We start from the raw sequence: 15359 nt of genomic DNA on the forward strand, positions 1-15359 counted from the left end.
CTGAGTTAGGTATTGTCAGGATCACCAAGATGGGTCAGACAGGACTGCTGTCTTCAGTGGGCTCTGCCCATTACCCATATGTCTGAGGAGAAACACATTTCCACCCTTTCTGGGGCTCTACAGGGAGGGACCTCTCTTTGTTAGAATGGTCTTACCTGCCTCCAACACCTTCTGTCCATTAAAGCAAGTCCTGAACAAGAGGCTGACATGCACAAGTTAGAGCTCTTGTGCTTCCAATACTACCAGCTGGCTGTTGCAGCCTCCTAGTGGGAGTGACTTACACCCAGTTCTCCCTCCTTGTTCTTCTGTGATCAAAGAGCCTAAAGGCTTAACAGGCATGGCTGGGCTAAATGTTCTAGTTGACATTATTTGCCACCAGGACATTCCTCTTTTGCTTCCAAGATTTTTTTCCAACTGTGCAGAAAATTGTTCTTCCTTCTTTCCAATCAGTACACATCCTTTTTCCTCCATTTACGTTTTAAAATAAAGTGTACCTCTTCCAGGAAGATCGCCCTGGTTAATTCTACCCATCATCCTGGAATGGCCAATGGCCTCTATCCCAGAATAATTGATGTATTTTCTGTATGATGCATTCAGTCATTTGTGAAGTTTCATTTTGCAGTTCCTCAGTGTAAGTTGTATTTTCACCTTTGCTGCTGCTTATGCAGTTTGGAGACCCGTACACCAGGTGGTGGTAGTTTCCTCATGCTTTGATTGTACATTCTGAATAATTTGCAGAGGAGGAAAATGAAAGGGGTGAGCTAATTTTTAATCAAGTAGCTTTCATGTGCCAGGCCTCTGCACAATGGTTGATTTAATCTTCAGAAATAGTCTATATGAAGCAGATTTTCATTTTAAAGTTAAGGAAACTAGGCTTGGTCGGGGGAAGTAAAGTAACTTCCCCAAACTCACCATCCTTCATGGTGAAGTTGGAATTGGTATTGGGTCTGGGTCCTCCAGCTTTGGTTTTAAGATGAAGACATGTATGTCTTTTCTATGAGGTTATACAAACAATAATGGAGTCAATCACCATTGCAGAGCAACTGTTCTAACAACACCTTGGGTATAATTTGGTATCTTCTTCACTAATTCTTGAATTGTGATAATACAGGTATTTGTAGGTGGGCAGAAAAACTGATATGAACAGCTCTTCTTGGAAGAGGAAGAAGAAGAAAAGCCTTTAAAGCATCTTATATCCCAAAAGTATGTTTCCCTGCAACCAAGTTCTCTGTAATTTCTAATTTGCCATTTGCTTCACTTTGAGGAAGGAATTCCCTCTCCCAGTGAGTTGAGAGCTGGCAGACTTGGGTTCTAGACCCAGATAACTTACAATATTTCTTGAAGTATGTCTCTTCTTTCCTCTGGGTTTCAGCTCCCCATTTGTGAAATATGGAGGTTTTAATAACAGCATTGCAACCCTCTTCTGTATCTGGTTGATTATTTGGCTGTTGTATGGCCACCACTTAACTCACTCAAAAATATGAAGACATGGCACCACCAGACACTGCCTCTTCTGGGGTTGGTTCATATGGTACTTCAATAATCAAAATAATCAAGCTTCCTCTGATATAATTTGTTTCACAACTGAAGATAATTTTCTGGATATCCTACCCAGGCTCCCCACCCCCAGTTTTGGCACTTTGTTTCTGTGATCAAATTGTGTCACTTCTCCGGTGAATACCTTCCTTGTGTTTTTGGTCATTCTCAGACCAGGGAGAGTATGTACGTATGCATTCATTCATCATTCAGTCTTTACAGTTATGTTGTCTATTTTGCAGCAGGAATGTCTGCAATTCTTATTTCTTCCCTGTCATTTGGCTATGAGTTCCTATCCTCTGGCTTTTTTTGGCAGGGATTCTTGAACATACCAAAGGGGTTAACTTCCTCAATAAAGCATCACAATGACCATGTACCAGCCTCTGTGCCAGGTGCTGTGGGAATTAGATGTGTTTTTTTGCTTTCCAAGGGCTCAGAGCACAGTGGAGAAGAGAGATGAGCAGACAGCTGATCATAGCGCAATCAGTGAATGCCACAACACATGGGGGTTGTGTAGTGACTGTGTCCCTCAGGGACACTAGTGAGAACTCAGTGAAATCTGCTTGGCTTGTGGAGAAGCGGAAAGGACGATGGTGGCTTCAGGGAGGCAACATGGGCACTGGGCCTCAGAGGATACAAGGCACTGCTGACCAGATGGATAAAGTGTGGAATGGCTCTAAGTCACCTGGGAGATCTGATTAAGGCCTGCATCTTAGGCTGGGTCTCTATGTCATATGAGTAGATGGGACGAAAATAGATCTGTATTATGGATTTGCTTCATTTTCTATCAAAAGGAAGGATACTCAAAGTGATGGATGCCTCAAATACTTGATCATTACACATTCTACATATGTAACAAAATGCCACACGTACCCCATTAATATGTAAAATATCATTAAAATAAAAATAGCTACTTTTATGTAAGAAAAATAATCACAACCTCTCTTATTTGAATACAACCAAGAAACATTCTCCTCCCAGTAATATTTCCTGTCACATTACTTCCTAGTTACTTCACAAAATTGATGCATGCACCTAACGAAGATAGGATGCTAACACTCAAAAAAACTATATCCTGCATAGATTCTGATATCCTGTATAGATCAGTCTGTACTAAGATATCAGTCAGAGAAGAAACTTTATTGAGTTTGATTCTGAAAATGAGTTGTATTTTCAGGTTCCATTGCTGGTTCTTGGCATAATGTTAAGGAGAAGGGCTTCAGGTGATGAAACATCAAGATCAATTTGGCAGTTCTGGCTGAGCTATGACCTCCTGCTTGACTTGACTCATACAGAAGGCTTTGTGTCTAACCATGCTCAGCCCTGACCCATTCTGGGCTCTCTATGGATGCTGTTCAGCTGGCCCACCCTTCTTGAAGACGAAGGGGCAGGTCTGAGCTCTATTTTCCTATAGCTGGGGAACAGAGGCAGAAAGAGAATTCAGGAGGCCCCTTCAGGGGCATATGCAATGCCGGGAGCTGGGGGCTATGCAGAGACTGGAATGGGCTCTCAGGCCTCCAGTTCCTGGGGCCATAATACTTGAAAACCATGAAGTTGATGGGATTCACTCAGGTCCATTCTTCCTTCATCTATAATCTTGCATGAAGGCCAAACTGTGCAGTGAAGCCATTGGTCCTCTGGCGTGGCAGTTATTATTTCTTCCCTTGGACAAGTCACTTAGATACCTTGAGCCTCAGTTTGCTCATTTTCCCCCTTAGAGGGCTCTTGTAGGGTTACACAAAATAGTGTCCGTGTAAGCCGTTGTGGAGATGGACATTTTGTCAGTTTTATTAACGGTATTTGTTCAAAAAAGCTTATTATTAATACAGTACAACTTCTTTTTATTAGCACTCTATCTTTGTTAGGTCAATTTTGTAAAGTGACTAGGAACTAATGTGCTATGACTTGAAATATTATTGGGAGCAGCACATTTCTTGGCTAGCGATATTCAAATAAGAGAGGTTGTGATTATTTTTCTTACATTAAAAATAACCATTTTTATCGATATACAATATTTTACATATTTATGTGGTATATGTGATATTGTGTTACATACATAGAATGTGTAATGATGAAGTCAGAGTATTTTGAGGTGTCCTTCAATTTGAGCATTTACCATTTCTATATGTTGAGAACAATTCAAGTACTCTGTTCTATTTTGAAATATACAAAGCATTGTTGTTCACTGTAGTCATTCTACTCTGCTGTCAAACAATAGATCCTATACCTTTTATCTAACTGTGTGTTCATACCCATACTTCTTTTTATCCCCCCTCCTATCTACCTTACCCTTCCCTGCCTTTAGTACCTATGAAAACCAACAATTTTTGATTATAAACCTAATAGGTTTAATTCACAGAAAACTTTAGAAACCTTAGGATAGACCCCACCAAAAAAATTCTGCGCTTCCATTACCTCATTACCAACTTCCAGTTTCATGTGAAGGTGTTTGTACTATTTCACGACTTGCTCGTTTTGCTTGTTCCACTTACCAGTGAGGTGGGGAGCTTTTCCCTGTAGCAATATTTGCCCTGTAACAACACTGAACAGCTATGCTATCATTTAACAAACATTTAAAAGTTTATCAAACTTTTAAACTTCTTAAGCATAATGCTGCAGTAAGTATATTTATAGATAAATCTTTGTATTCATCTTAAAATTATTACCTTAGGATATATTTGTAAAATAATATTATGGCCCAAAGGTTTTCTTTTCTTTTTGCTATTTTGTTTGCTGTGAATTTTTATTTTCTGTTTTCTGGTTCTAGCATTAGCTTATGAATAGCACATGTTTCCAACCTCTCCCAAATGCTTGATATAATAATGAGAAAAAATCTTTCCCAATATGATAGGCAAAAATGGTGAAGGAGATCTCATTTTCATTCGAATGCCTTTTGTTACCAGTGAGGTTCTCTATTTTCATATGTGTATTAATTATTGGTATTTTTATTTTATTTGAATCAATTTTGAGCTAATGTCTTCTGCACATTTGTGATTGGGGTGTTGTTTCTTTTATGATTTCTTGTAAGATTCCTATATAAATTAAGACATTAACTCTTCATATGCTAATACTTTTTCCAGTGTTGTTTCTCCTTTAATTTTGTTTATGATGTTTTTTAATATTCAGAAAATGTAACTTTTTATGTAGTCAATATTTCAACTTTTTCTTTATGATTTCTGCTATACAAAGTGCTTCCAAAGCTGACATTATATAAATATTTATTAATAGGTTCTTCAGATTTTTAAATGGAATCCAGTAATAGTTTGCCTTATAATATAATGAACTGTCATTTATCTGGAATTTATTTTGTTGTGTAGTACTGAATCATACTGGATTTTTTCAGGTAGTTATTAGATTATTTCATCACTTATTGAATAATTTATCTTTCTTTTACTGATTTTTGAATGTCATCTTTAAGTGATTCTATTTTTAAATGAGAAAAAATCTTCATTGCAGAAGCATATTACTTTTTCAATGTTATAAAAAACATGTTTTTAGTTGTTGGGATATATGGAAATAGTGAGAACAGTTCTAGGAAGGAAGGCAGAGTAATGGTAGCAGTAATAATAATGTTAACACAGAACCAACTGAAATCTCAGCAAAGACCCAAAATTCTACTTCACTGGTTCTGAGAAGTTCATCACAATAAGGTCTATCTGTTAGAAATACACTATTTAGTTCCTTGTTGCCCTTATTCTAGCAAACATATATTTAGTGACTACTTCTGGACTAAATTCCCGAGGGGTCTGAAACATAAATAAAATATCGTCTCTATCCTTGAGTTTCTCATCAACTGGTGGGGAAGCATATTATCTTGGAGGGCTTTTACCTCTAGTAAACAAAATGCCCAACTAAAAATGGCTTCAACTAGAAGTGTGGTGGAATGCAGTCGCTGATGCTAGCTTATCAGCTAAAGATCACAGGGCTCTGGCTTGTCGTCTTTTGGATGTTTTTGGCCTTCTTTCTCTTTATTGCAAAAAAGTTGCTGCTGCTCTGTCATCACACCCTCATTAATCCATGATGGAAAGCACGGGACAATGAGCAATGTGTGGCAGGAAAGTTTCCCCTCATGGTGCTTCCCTCTTATCATAGAGGAAAATCTTTCCAGAAACCCTCTAGCTGACTTCCTCTCTCATCTCATAGATCAGAAATGGGTCATATGCCCATTCTTAGACCAGAAGTTGGGTCCACTTCCAGACACCAATGAATCTCTGGCCATACTAAATAAAATTCTAGTTCTGTGACTAAGGAGGCTAATGACTTTTGAAGAGGCAAGTAATAGTGTCTGCCACAGAGAGATATACACATATACAAATCTCTCTCTCACTCTGTCCACAAAAAAGTAAAATAAGTACTTACAGAGGGATTCTCATATCTGTTGTGCTTCCTGCTGCCTTAGTACACCTAAACCCTCTGAGTCTCAGTTTTCTCACCTGTGAACTGGAGAAATTAATAACTTTGCCCAGATACAGGGCTAAATAAGAATCATTTTAGATGAGTGCTTTGTAAATCCTAAGGTGTTAAACACTTATTCCTGTTAGTGTCTTAATGTAAACACTGTCCCTTATGGGACAACCTATGTCGTCCTGCTGATCTGTAGTTTGGCATGGTGAATTTGGGCATGGAAGTGGGGCAAAGGGCAGGGCCTCAACAGGGCTGGGACCAGGGTCAGTTTAGGCACAACACTGGGACATTGGAAAGAGCTGGAAGCTGGTCATTACATTTCTGTGCACAAATCCTGAACCAGATCAGGAATTGGGAAAGTGGTTTTCCTCGCTGGCAATGGTCTGTGTACGGTGGATGTTGACAATGAGGAACGGTGAATTCGCAGGCATTTACTTGATGCTTTCTCTGCTGGGTGTGGGCTTCTGAATAGAAAGTTCCCCAGAGATAGATAGCCTGCTCAAGTCCTTCTGCAGGCTGGTGAGTGTAGTGGCAGAAGACTCGCCTCCCCTCAGGCAAAGCGCTGTAGCTCAACCTTTAAAAACAACTTGGACAGGAGGAAAAATTGAGTTAGTTGGAATGGGAGGTCTGTCAAGGGAGGACTCAAAGGGGGACCTTGGTGATTAAGTTCAACCGTTTCCTTTTTGTGGGTGTAGGAGAGAAGTATTTCTGAATTTGCCCTGACCTTTTAAACTTTAGCCTGCTTGCTAAGCTTGTTGAAGCCCAAGTTCCTCTTCTAACCACAAAAGTCCTTTGCTTTCTCCCTGGAAATGTGGAGGCCTGCCATTACCCACATCTGCCAGAAACTCCCCTCTGTAAACCTTGCTTGAACCTTGGTTCACGTTTAACCAACCCGCTTCCATTTACTGAGGCAGCTTGGTAAACAGACGGCCCTGGGTGCAGTTAATAATCTTGTCATTTTTACCTTGTGGTCTCTTATATCTACCTTACCCATCCAGTTAAATTAAATTACCATCAGTCTCTTCCCCAGCAGGGTGAAGATTAATGGGCCTTCAGCTGTCCCCTTAGAACATATGCAATTGTCACGTCCTGAAGAGAAATGCAGGGGCTAATAAATTATGCGCTGTCATCATAGAGGCTGGTGGGCAACCCCAGAGTCCTTCTCAGTTCACGGGGTTTTGAGCTAGGCATGTGCAGGGTCAAGGATGGGCACCTTGTTGCAGTACCCATGAATGTTGATACCTCTGAGAGGTGCAGGAGACGCTGGGATATTGTGTCCATAGGAAGGGTGTAGACTGTAAGCAGTTTCTAACAACAAGGCTCTAGGGGAATTGGAGGCAGGTAGGTAGATTCCCAGAAAGGATGACCACTAACTGGTTTCTAGGGAACAGCCACTCATTGCTACTACCTATCCCAGTGACTGGGAAAGCATGGTTTCACCTCTCCCAGGGACTTGTCTTCTGATTCCCTAGAAGGTTTCCTCCCTCTGCCCTTTAAATGTGGCTTTCTTGATCCTACCAATTCATTGAATCCTGAGTCCCCACCTAGCACCCGTGAGACTCCCAGGAGTTTTCCAAAGAATCGCCATACCACAAGCTCCTAACTGGGCTTGCAAAATGTGTGGTGATCCCAATGTCAGTGTCCCCCAGACACTCACCTATCCCCACCCTCTCCTTCTGACCAGTTGTTGGGAAAGCTTGCAAACTCATCAGTGGAAATAAAGCCACTTCTATTTTAACAGAATGGATTTGCTTTGCAGTTGTCCATTCTTCTCTTGATGGATGGAGTTCTAAAAAGACGTAAAACGTTTTAAAATAGAAATCTTATTGATACCAAATATCCTTTCTGATGTCCCTAAGTAAAACCAGTTGGTAAAGCAATTCTCTTAATTCAGTTTGTGCAGTTGAATGCTTTTCCTCGTTTCCTCTCTTGATTGTTAAATCTCAGGGAAGCACTGACCTTGGCTAATGACATGCTCTCTGTTCTGGGAACCATTTCCTCTGCTGGTTGAATCTCTCTGAAGGGAAAACTTGTTCCTGCAGGGAAGCAACGTTTAGTTACAAAACTGAAGAACAACTAGCTATTACTTTATCCCGTACTCATCAACAAATAAATAATATTATGCTATAGAACTTTAATTAGAATGCTCCTAATACTGTATTCTGGGGCACTGTGTTCTTAATACTATATTCTGAGGAGCTATGTGACACTGAATAAGTAACTTTGTTTTATTTTTGACCTTTAGTGTCTTCATATGTTAAGTGAAGATAGGAAGACCTGCCATATTGCTTCACAGTTCGGTTAAAAAAGTTGTGAAATCCTATCTAGTCACAGCATCCAGTACTAGTGGGATACATGGAGATTTTGAGGAGCTGTCTTTAGTTCAGGGGTTTAGTAGCATTTGAAAAGCAGGTTGCCTTGTACAAAGTGGTTAATATGCATTGTCTTATGTTAGTTCTGACATTACCTATTTGTTGTATGTATGATTCTTTTACCCCCTTTATGTAATAACTTTTATTGTTTCTAAATGTCAAGCATTAGTTGAAACAATCTACATTTCAACCCATTTAATCTTCACATCAAACTTGTGAGGTATAGGTACTATTTTGGTTCAATTTTATAGATAAGGACATCAAGGCACAGAGAGGGTAAGTGTCGTGCCCAAGATTATACGGTAAGTAAAGGGCAGAGCTGGGAATCCAATGCAGGTGGTGTGGCTCCAGAGTTCTCACTTGTAAGATGCTAAATTATATAATTAGGGTGAACCAGATGGTAAGAGAGAGACTCAGATCCTAGCTCAAATCTCAAGCTATTTCTCTACTTGTTGACCCAATATCCAGGGAATTTATAAATAGTTTTAAAAATCGTTATGGAAACTATACGTACAGATGGCACATAAACACACACTTATCTCATTGTATTTAGACAATGTCCCTCAAATATGTTTGTACTAAGAATCCAGAAGACACTCCCAATTCTGATTAGAACAGGGGAAAAAAAGTCATAAAAGACCTCAAACTGGAAACTTCACCATCTTGACAGTCACCATTTATGTTGAAATGTGCACTGTTTTCAGCAAGAAGTATGATCCCAGTTTTCAAAGGTCAAATAAATCACTTTTAAAGTCGTGAAAAGGTAAACAGACTGATGCCTGGGCAGCTTTCCTGAGTTTATGAGGTCTTCGGGCAACAGGGATATACAAAAACCCCATCAATCACCCCCTCCCTGCCCCACCCCTGACTCCCAAAGTGTTTATTTCTAGGGGGGATCAATCCACCATCCAGGGTAATTTCCCCTAAAACTATTATTAGGAAATATTAAATCAAATGAAAATGGAAACCCCCAGAGTAAACATACCTTTACATAAAAGCACTTTCCCTCTAGCCAAATTTTGTAACTGTAGCTGTGATTCAAAAGAGGCTGAGAGGATGGTAGGAGCATTGGGATGGGGAGGGGGAGGGAAATGAGGAGAGAATGGTAAGCAAGAGCAGTGGGGAGGTATCTAGGGCAGGCAAGTGTGACATGACATAAACAAAATAGTTGTCACTGATGACAAATAATTTCACAGTGCTTTGCAAGGCATGTTTGCCTGCCAGTCATTTTTCACATGGCTAGTATCATCTTTTAAGGTCTCTAAAAGGGGCCTACAAGCCTTCTTTCAGCACATTCTTAAGTTATACACATATATAAAAAACTTACTGTAAATCTACAAGTCATCCTGGAAATGACTATTCCGTACAAAAAAATAAATGTCTTTTAAAGACCTTTTCATCAGAGCACTTAAATTCTGTGCTATTATTTCACCATCATGTAATGAGAGCCTGCTTGGTGTAAACAAAAGCCCTTTAAAGAAGTGATTACAGTCCTGCTTTGCAAGCTGCCAAATGGATCCTAGACTGTCCAGCCATATTAAAGTCCACACCAAGACCCCTCAGTGATTTAGTCTCTCCTGTTTTTCTTCTGGGTGCAGTAACAGCCCAACACAAGCCTTTCCTTTTAAAGAAGCTTCCCCAACCTTAGATGTGCTGAGGTGTTTTCTGCAACTCTAGATTTCATGGGCACATTTATGGAGGAGGCATACTGTGTGCTTTTGAATTTTATAAGAATCTGATTTTAGAATTTTATTTGTTTATTCATTTACTTTTAAGATAAGAAGAGTAAAGAAAAAAGTTGGGAAGGAAGATGAAAACTCAATTTCTTTTAACTCTTGCTCCTTTTGAAATCAAATAATGTTCTACTGAATCAATCTCATTTAAATTTGATTTTTGATTTCTTTTTTTTTTCATGTGAACTTAGCCTGGGATTTGTCCAAGTCAGTCTGGAGAGACCACCAACTGTTCTCATCAGCCAGAGACCTAATTGTGGTCATTTATTATAGTCACTTATCTGATAGTAGTTTCATTATCTGTGATAGTTTTACAGGGACAAAATCCACCAGGCATCCAATGGAGTATATAAACATGTTACCTTGTGGCAGGGTGTCTGTTACTTACTGTCAACACTAACTGGCCCTAGCCACCTATCTGCAGCTTATATGAAGTAACGATGAGTTTAATAAGCTCCAGTGAAAGCTGCAATGTAAACATCACATCAGGAGCGTTTGCCTTGTCAGGCCTCTTAAACAAATAAAGGTGATGGAGAAGTACAAACAGAACAAGATTGGAGCCTAATGAGATTCCATTGCTGCTTCACTGCAGACTAAGTTATCATTACAGACAATACATTAGAAGGGATGCTGCCCAGAAAAATCTCTTCAACTGAAGTTCACCCCAAATTCTGATTTTGGGACTTGGGTGAATTTGCCATCCATTTGGGAGCAAATATATACCTAAAATGGGTACTGATTTCTCAGGATTATTATTTTTGGAAAATATCTTGTACAGTAAATCACTTGGTTTTGAGAGCACCATATTCCAATGGCATCTTCTGTTGGGCATTATACAGCCACCATTACACAGACCTACGTTTTTTATTAGAAAAATTTTATTTATGGTGGACAGTAGGTTTCCGTTTAAACCTACTGAAATAAAACCACAAACTGAGCTATTAATAGATGGCAATGCATGTGGGCTCCACAAATCAGCATATCCAAAGTTATTTTTAATGTAGCTCCATTCCATAGCTGTGCCTACATATAGATATGTGGCTATTTGCATATCCTTACAACCTTAGCTTGGAGGAGGATGGGAAGTTCCCTTGCCCAAGCAGGCAAAGCTTTCCTTGCACTCATGAGGAGACGGGACTATGATCTGAAAGACATAAAGGAAGACTGACTTCCCCAAATTCTCTCTCCCTGGCTTTTTGAAAGTCTTCCCTGATTCCCATTAGTGGGGATTCATTTCATTCTTCTGGTATTAAAGCATTTTTTTCTCTTTGACTTTAAAATGTAAACAGCTCTGGGGAGGGGAGTATATTAACCCCTTATTTACAGAATGGCTAGTATTAAAACAGTCATTGGAAGATCAGGGTCTTGAATCCCAACGGAATGCCTACTGCTTGGGTAAGACTCAAGGCAGTTCCTTACCTTCTTTAAGTCTCAGTTTCTTCATCTGTAAAATGAAGATGTTGCTGCCTTTTATTCCATCATATGTTTGAGAGCAGAAACTAGTACCAAACAGACAATCGATGTGTGCTATTATTATTAGCTCACCGTGTCATGATTAGTTCAATTGTCTAACTTTATCCTGACAGAATGAAACATACAATAAGGGAAATTTGATGGGGGAGAAGATCAGAAGAGAAAACTCTTCTGCAGCAGTTTCTCAAAATGTATTCTGCATAGTAGTAGGTTTTTTTTTTTTTTTTTTTTTTTTTTTTTTGCCATGATTAGGTATTATTAAAAAAGAGGGCTGTGGTCAAATGCATTTAGGAAATTAAGGTTTAATAAGTTTTTCTAATACAGGACTTCTCAGAGCCTTTAATAAAGGAATGTGATGAGTAAATTCTCTAGGAAGAGGATCTAATATGCAAACTTATTTAACTATAAACTCTCTTTTTTCCTTAATAATTTTTTGAAGATAAGTAATCCTTAGAGCTCACAGTTGGAAATTCTGTCCTACAGCATCAGGTTTTGGGTAGAAAGCACAGGGCCTGGTGGTCCTCTTTATCCAGAGTCTAAGGTAGCCAGGGGTAGAATGTGGGTAGAGTTGATGCATGGTGGATGCCAAAAGTGAGGAGCAGTACCCAGGAAGAGATAAGAGGGAATTGAAGGCAAGCACTGTGTTCTTTAGAGCTATAATTAGGCCAGTTTAGTGACCTGGCTTGAATTCTTGGAAACAAGCAAGCAACCTTTAGAAACTACCCATAGGGCTACGCATGGCCTCAGGAGAGAAATGCATTTGGAAATAGTGGAATAGATAAGTTTCTTTATTGAAGAACTTCTCATTGGTGTGCTTTTTGAATCTCTAAGAGGGACACACACATCCTCTAAGGCATAGTTAAGTGAGAAGCAAAAGAGAATATAGGGGATGAGGAAGCAGGGAGAGAAAGAGACGGAAAATGAAGTGAGAGACCTAGGAATTGTGGGCTCTTTAGAGCCATCATTGCTATCATTTCCCTGATTGACTCCTCTACTGGCATGTAAGCTTTGCCTTATTCCTGCTCCAGATAACCGGCTTGTAAGTATGGTTCCATGGTCAACAATCTTGAGTGTAGATGGCTCAGTGAAAAACTGCCCTAGCTAATAAATAAACCCCAAAGTATTCTATGTGGCATTGATGGGCTGGAGGTGGAGAATGCCATGGTGCTGGATACAAGGCAGTTGCACAGTTTCAGGATGGGTAATGGTCATTTCGATGCACTAGTCTGGTTCTGTGCGGCTTCCAAGCACAACCTCAAGACTCACAGTGTTTGGGGTAGAGAGAAGGAAAGACCTTTTAGTGCGGCAAATGATCAACTCCCTAAGCCTCGGCTTTGTCAGTACCTAGAATGATCTTTGGCCTGTTGTAGCTGCTTAGAAAACATTGGCTGAATTGAATAGGATATATGTGGACTTTGAGAGGCAGATGTAACCTTAGCCTTTTCTTCTCCTTGGCTTTGGAGCACTAGTTTTCTTTAAATGAAAAAACAAAAATTGAGCTGTACAAAATAACTAAGAATAAAATCACTGATGAAGAGCAGGTTGGGTTTGTTTTAGTAATGGAGGGATTCCCAAAAAGTAATATACAACTCAAAGTTCATCTTTGTCCTGCATTACTATTTTAATTCCTCCTTATGTTCATTTTTAATAATTCTCTGATGGGCAGATATCTCAAACTCTTCCCACTCAAATATTCCTACCTCTCTTAATTTGTGAAACATATGTTATCAGAGAAATTAGTTGATAAAGTGACAATTCCTTTTAAATAATAAATCTAAATATTGATAAATAACTCTTACAAAGCCTGTGACCACAGAGGAGGTGAAAACTTGAGTTCAGGACTTCTTGTGAGCCACAGACCCCAGGTCACTATGTCTTGTGGTATGCAAAACATGCTAAGGATGACTCTACCCAGGGCATGGAAAGGGGCTTCAGATAGAGTGAGCTCTTTACCAGTGCTGTGGATTGAGTTGTTTCTCCCCTGAACTCCTGGTTGAAGCTTTAAACCCTATTGTGACTATATTTGGACAAAGAGTCTTTAAGAAAGTAATTAAGGCTGAGAGAGGTCATAAGGGCCCAATCTGATAGGAGTAATGTCCTTATAAAAAGAGATACTGAAGAGCTGTGCTCTCCCTGTCTCTACCTGTCTCTCTCCCTGCCATGTGAGTACACTGCAAGCCAGGAAGTGGGCCATCACCAGGAACTGAATCAGCTGGCACCTGGATCTTGGATGCCCCAGCCTTCAGGACTGTGAGAAATACATTTCTGTTTCTTAAGCCACGCAATCTGTGGTATTTTTCTATGGCAGTCTGAGCTGACTAGAACAAAAGTAGCAAAGCTGCAGTTTGCTTTTGAAGTTTGACATGAAATCATCAATTTTGAAGACCCTTCTTCCTATCAATGCTGGCCTTGAATGACAACAGCTAGAATGACAATGGACCACACTGGGCTGCACTTTGTTTGGCCTTTCCCCAAATTCTTTCTCTTACTTTTCTCAGTTCAGAAGACACAGCACCGCAGACACATGCCCTTTTAGCCTGTGAAGGAGAACTGTTTCTCTCCATCTGTTTCCCCTCCCTCTGTTGCCCATTTCTCCACTACTTTCAATTATATCAACCCCCCTATAGTAAGCACATAGGAGAGAATATGCCAGAGACATATGGATGCTTTGATGTACGGGTAACATGCCATGTTTTTAGACTGGCAGTAAAAAAATATGTGTGGAGGCTCTTCCCTGACAAGTGGCAAACTACCCATCCTTCCTAGCAGGAAGCCCAGGCTGAGGTCGTGGTTTTAAACTCAGGAAGGACATCTGTGAAGACAGAGCTCAAAAAGCAGATGGTTTCTTGAGTTGCTGGGAGACCGAGTTGATTATTTATTAGGTTAAAAAAAAGTGTATATTTATATATTTGGAAATGTTCAGTTTAAAAAGCAATTTATTAACAGCAGCAAGTACACACCATGCTCTGCAATTTGAATAAATAATTGAGCTTGGCATTTTCTTGAGGATCCTTGCATCTTCTCAGGACCTTTGTTCACCTTATGATTGGTCAGGGAATTTGGGTGATAGTTGAAGATCCGAATCAAGAGAAAAATGCCAACATACCCAAAGGTTTTTTAAATTTTTATTATTTTTTTTAATGGCAGTGGACATAAAGAAATTCAAGATGGCACTGGATGCCATGTGTTTCCACATATATGTCAGGTCAGGGTCCAAATAGCTTATTTTTAACAGTGCAAATTGCTGACCTGTCTCCAGAGAACCAGAGTTTTCATCGGAATTCTCAGGAGCAGGGCTTAGGGAGGGGGAGGGAGAGGGGAAGACTCGATGTCCTTGGCAGCTGAGCTACCACACCAATTTAGACTTTGGAAGCCTTAAGCAATTAGCAGATCATCGTGCCATCTGCAGGCATTAATTGGCTTCCCTGGCCACCTGCTGCTGAAGGTTCGCTTTATTTGACAAATGGCAAATGAGACTAGGTTAAAGAACAGTGACGACTACTACTAGCTTCTCATTTACCGAGTGTCTACAGCAGGCCAGCTATTGTACACAACTTTTGTCTAAGCTTTGTAACAAGATTTAGCATAGTTATCACAGTGTTAGATAGCAATGTAGGCACTACCATCATGCCCATTTTTATTTTTTTATTTTTGAATTCTTCCAAAAATGCTTTATTTTAATAGTTTTTGGGGGTACAAGTGGATTTTGATTACAGGGATGAATTATATAGTGGTGAATTCTGAGATTTTAGTGCACCATTCACCTTAGTGTTCATTGTACCTAATGTATAGTTTTTTTATTTCTAGCCCCAACCAATCTTTCCACTTCTGATTCTCTAAA

The sequence above is a fragment of the Macaca nemestrina genome, chromosome 1 (genome assembly GCF_043159975.1).
Source record: "Macaca nemestrina isolate mMacNem1 chromosome 1, mMacNem.hap1, whole genome shotgun sequence".
Classification (NCBI taxonomy): domain Eukaryota; kingdom Metazoa; phylum Chordata; class Mammalia; order Primates; family Cercopithecidae; genus Macaca; species Macaca nemestrina.